General features: G+C 37.5%; 1 pseudogene across 1 annotated transcript; it reads left to right on the top strand.

Annotated features, from left to right (window-relative positions):
- The first annotated feature begins 1,758 nt into the window (after positions 1-1,758).
- On the top strand, positions 1,759-4,242 carry LOC127107900 (polyubiquitin-like; annotated as a pseudogene). Its single transcript, XR_007795862.1, has 2 exons — positions 1,759-1,939; positions 2,673-4,242. The product of XR_007795862.1 is annotated as a polyubiquitin-like (transcript).
- Positions 4,243-4,458: the final 216 nt, after the last annotated feature.

Raw genomic sequence — 4,458 nt, 5'->3', positions numbered from 1 at the left:
GATGAGACTGACTCAATATCTGGCACTAAGAGAGATCCATGACTCCCTTGATTTGGACCTCTGACTAAAGGAACATTGGATCTTGACATCAAGCAAAAAGAAATAGGCTCAGAGTTATGGGCATGTTCACCAGGTTCATCAATTGCGAAAGAAAACAAAGTGGGACAAGGGAAAAGATGTTCATGGAAAATGACATCCTTGAAAATACAGACTATACTTGATTTACTCAAACACTTATAGCCCTTATGCTAAAATGATACCCCTAAGTACACACATTCTTGAATCCTAAATTCCAACTTATGTTTGTTGTAGGGACGAGTGAATGGAAAATACACGGAACCAAAGACTCTGAGTGTGTCATAACGAGGATACTTGCGATACAAGGAAAAAATATGGGGACTGAGAACGAGCTAGACCTGTAGTAGGTAATCTATTAATCACATGACCGCAGATGCAAATCCATGTTCCCAAAATTGAAGAGGAAGAGAAACATGAGACAACAAGGTAAGACCCGTTTCCACAATATGCACGTGCTTACGTTCAACTGTACCATTTTGGTGAGACATATGTGGACATGTGAGCCAATGAGAGACACCTAGCTAAACTAAATAGCTAGTGAATGGTCAAAATTCTCCCTCATAGTCATATTACAAATATTTAACGGCAGTGTTAAATTGAGTTTGAAAAAACTTGTGAAATAATTTAAAGGCATGAAATGTCTCAAACTTATGTTTAAGGAAATATATCAAAGTATACTTGGAATAAGCATTAATAAATGCAACATAATAAATAAAGCTTGAGGTAGAAGAAAAGGGTGCAAAACCCCAAAGATTCGTGTACACTAGTTCAAAAGGAGAATGATACATGGTTATAGATGAATGAGCATGTAGTCTATGCGATTTTCCAATACAACAAGACTTGCACGATAATGTTTGAATTATGAGAAACTGAAATATTATAATGCTTTAGAGCTTGTCTAATAGCTGAATAATTTGTATGACCTAGCCTAAAATGCCAAAGAAGGCTAGAACTAGGTTTATTTACACTAGATATCATAGAACATGAAATAAACTTTGCATTAGTGCAAGTAGAAGTAGAACTAGAGCAAGACACAAAGGGCATTCTTGAAGGCTCCACAACCAAGCCAAAAAAGTAATACAATCCACTTGAGTTACAGAAACCTTCAAGAAAAGTGAGTCTAGAAACTTGAGACTTAATGAAGCATTTGTTAGTCAAGAATTCAAACACAACATCATTATCACGCGGAAACTTAGATACTGACCACAAATTCCTTATAATACAAGGTACCATGAGAATATCACTAAGAACAAGTGTTGTTAAGAGACATAAAGAGAAAGAAATACGAGTTGAACCTACGCACCTAATTGAGAAAGATTGACCATTAGGAACTCTAACACAAAATATAATGCAAGTAAGAAGCATGTGAAGTAAGGTGGTGAGAGGAGAAACACCAATGATATGTATTACTCAGATTATTCATTCAACCTTCATATGCATGTTTGTATTCATGATATATTCACATACATGAATGTATATACTAAGCTATCTATCTTACTACCTAAGCTATCCTCCTAATAATGCGAAACCAAACAAAGCTAAGGATGGCTTTTTCTATAGTGAAGCTTGCCTCCGTTTCTTTCTTTTCTTTTTTAAAAGAAAGCGTTGGCGTATTGCAAGGGTTGAGAGCGTACCGTTTGTCCAGGTGTCACATTTTGATACGCATAATTTGCCGTTGCCGTAACGAAACCTTCTATCCTATATCGTTTTTTGGATATAAAACCAAATCCCGTAAACCCAATTTTGACAAAGAAAAGAGATTTTCATTTCTACACACAGCACACAACACCACCGTTTCCTTTCGTTGCAAAGAGAAGAGATTTTCATTTCTACACACAGCACACAACACCACCGTTTCAAGGTATCATCGATTTTCATCTCCTCCCAATTATGACCTAGATTATAATAACTATCTTTCAATCGATCTTTAGATCTCTAATATCTGAAATTTATACGTGTTTCTATACATCGATTATTAGGGTTTGTGTTATTTTTTAATCTATATTTCGATCTATCGGTTTTGTTTTTCATCTGATTTTCTCCGCGTCATTGAAACGTTTACATGATCTAAATCTCTCAATAATCACTCAATCGGAGGTATATGTGAAACTTTCTTGATTCGTTCAATTTTGTGTTGATCAAGGTCGATCTTTTGATTTATGATAACGCTGTTAATTAAATTTTCGGATCTGATTATGTATTCTATGATTCTAGAAGTCCTTTAATTGGATTAGTTTAGGATATTGATTCGATTGATTTATTGATTGGAAATGATTTATTCAAGTCTAATTTTGTAATCAGGTTGATCTGTGTACACGCGCTGTATTAAATTTTCAGATCTGATTATGTATTCTATGAATCTAGAGTTCTCTAATTGGATTAGTTTAGGGATATTGATTTCGATTTATATATTGATTTGAAATGATTTATTGAATTGTAATTTTGTAATCAGGGTTGTTGTTTGATTTAATGATTATTTAGGAGTTTTGTTGATTGCATATTTGAAATGTTGTGTATATAGAATTGATTATTTCTACTGATGTTATGCTTGTAGTGATTGATTCATTGTTTTCGTTTGTTTTTGTATGATATAGATGCAAATCTTTGTTAAGACCCTCACTGGAAAGACTATCACTCTCGAAGTTGAGAGTTCAGATACCATTGACAATGTTAAGGCCAAGATTCAAGACAAGGAAGGGATTCCACCAGACCAGCAGCGTCTCATTTTTGCTGGAAAGCAGCTGGAGGACGGGCGAACCCTTGCTGATTACAACATCCAGAAGGAGTCCACACTCCATTTGGTGCTCCGTCTCCGTGGTGGGATGCAAATATTTGTCAAGACTCTCACCGGAAAGACCATCACTCTTGAGGTTGAGAGTTCCGACACCATTGACAATGTGAAGGCCAAGATTCAGGATAAAGAGGGTATCCCACCAGATCAGCAGAGGCTTATATTTGCTGGTAAACAGCTTGAAGATGGCCGAACTTTAGCAGATTACAACATTCAGAAAGAGTCCACTCTCCACTTAGTGCTCCGTCTCCGTGGTGGTATGCAGATATTTGTTAAGACCCTCACCGGAAAGACCATCACTCTTGAGGTAGAGAGCTCAGACACAATTGACAATGTGAAGGCTAAGATACAAGACAAAGAGGGTATCCCACCAGATCAGCAGAGGCTTATCTTTGCTGGAAAACAACTTGAAGATGGCCGAACTCTGGCCGATTACAATATCCAGAAGGAATCCACCCTTCATCTTGTCCTACGTTTGAGGGGAGGTATGCAGATCTTTGTGAAGACCCTTACAGGGAAGACAATTACTTTGGAGGTAGAGAGCTCAGACACAATTGACAATGTGAAGGCTAAGATACAAGACAAAGAGGGTATCCCACCAGATCAGCAGAGGCTCATATTTGCTGGAAAACAGCTTGAAGATGGCCGAACCCTGGCTGATTACAATATCCAGAAAGAGTCAACTCTTCATCTTGTATTGCGACTTCGAGGCGGTATGCAGATATTTGTGAAGACCCTTACAGGAAAGACAATTACTTTGGAGGTAGAGAGCTCAGACACAATTGACAATGTGAAGGCTAAGATACAGGACAAGGAGGGCATTCCCCCAGACCAGCAAAGGCTGATTTTTGCTGGAAAGCAACTCGAAGATGGCCGAACTTTGGCTGATTACAATATCCAGAAGGAATCCACCCTTCATCTTGTCCTACGGTTGAGGGGAGGTATGCAGATCTTTGTGAAGACTTTGACAGGGAAGACCATTACATTGGAGGTAGAAAGTTCCGACACAATTGATAATGTGAAGACAAAAATACAGGACAAAGGAGGGAATCCCACCAGATCAGCAGAGGTTGATCTTTGCTGGGAAGCAATTGGAGGATGGAAGGACCCTTGCTGACTATAACATTCAGAAAGAGTCTACTCTCCACCTTGTGTTGCGTCTTCGTGGTGGATTCTAAGCATTTGGAAGTCCTTGCAGGTCTTTGGTTTTTATTGTTTCTGAACTTGTTATTGGATGGGTCTTGAGTATATATAATGGCCTTTGAAATTAGGTTTGCTTTTGGTATTTGTATGATTTCTGTTCACATGGTTTTAGTTCATAAACATGGGCTATTTGCTATTGTTTGAATGATCATTTACTATTTCTGTTTTTATTTGATGTTCAGAATATTACTGTACCTTCTGTTTAACTACCGATACGCTTGAAATTGGAGTGAATAGAAGTTTCCTGTGTTGTCCTGGGTGGTATAGATGCTAGATAACTTCTATCAGTCTCTTTTTTTCTTATAGCAAAACAATAAACTCTGGGAATATAAGAAATACAGTTTTTGATATTTTGTGAAAAAACAGGCATTGAGCACCACCTATTC

This window comes from Lathyrus oleraceus, chromosome 7 (assembly GCF_024323335.1).
Source record: "Lathyrus oleraceus cultivar Zhongwan6 chromosome 7, CAAS_Psat_ZW6_1.0, whole genome shotgun sequence".
Lineage (NCBI taxonomy): Eukaryota > Viridiplantae > Streptophyta > Magnoliopsida > Fabales > Fabaceae > Lathyrus > Lathyrus oleraceus.
Note: the sequence above shows the minus strand (reverse complement) of the source record. Positions and strands in the feature narration are given on the sequence as shown.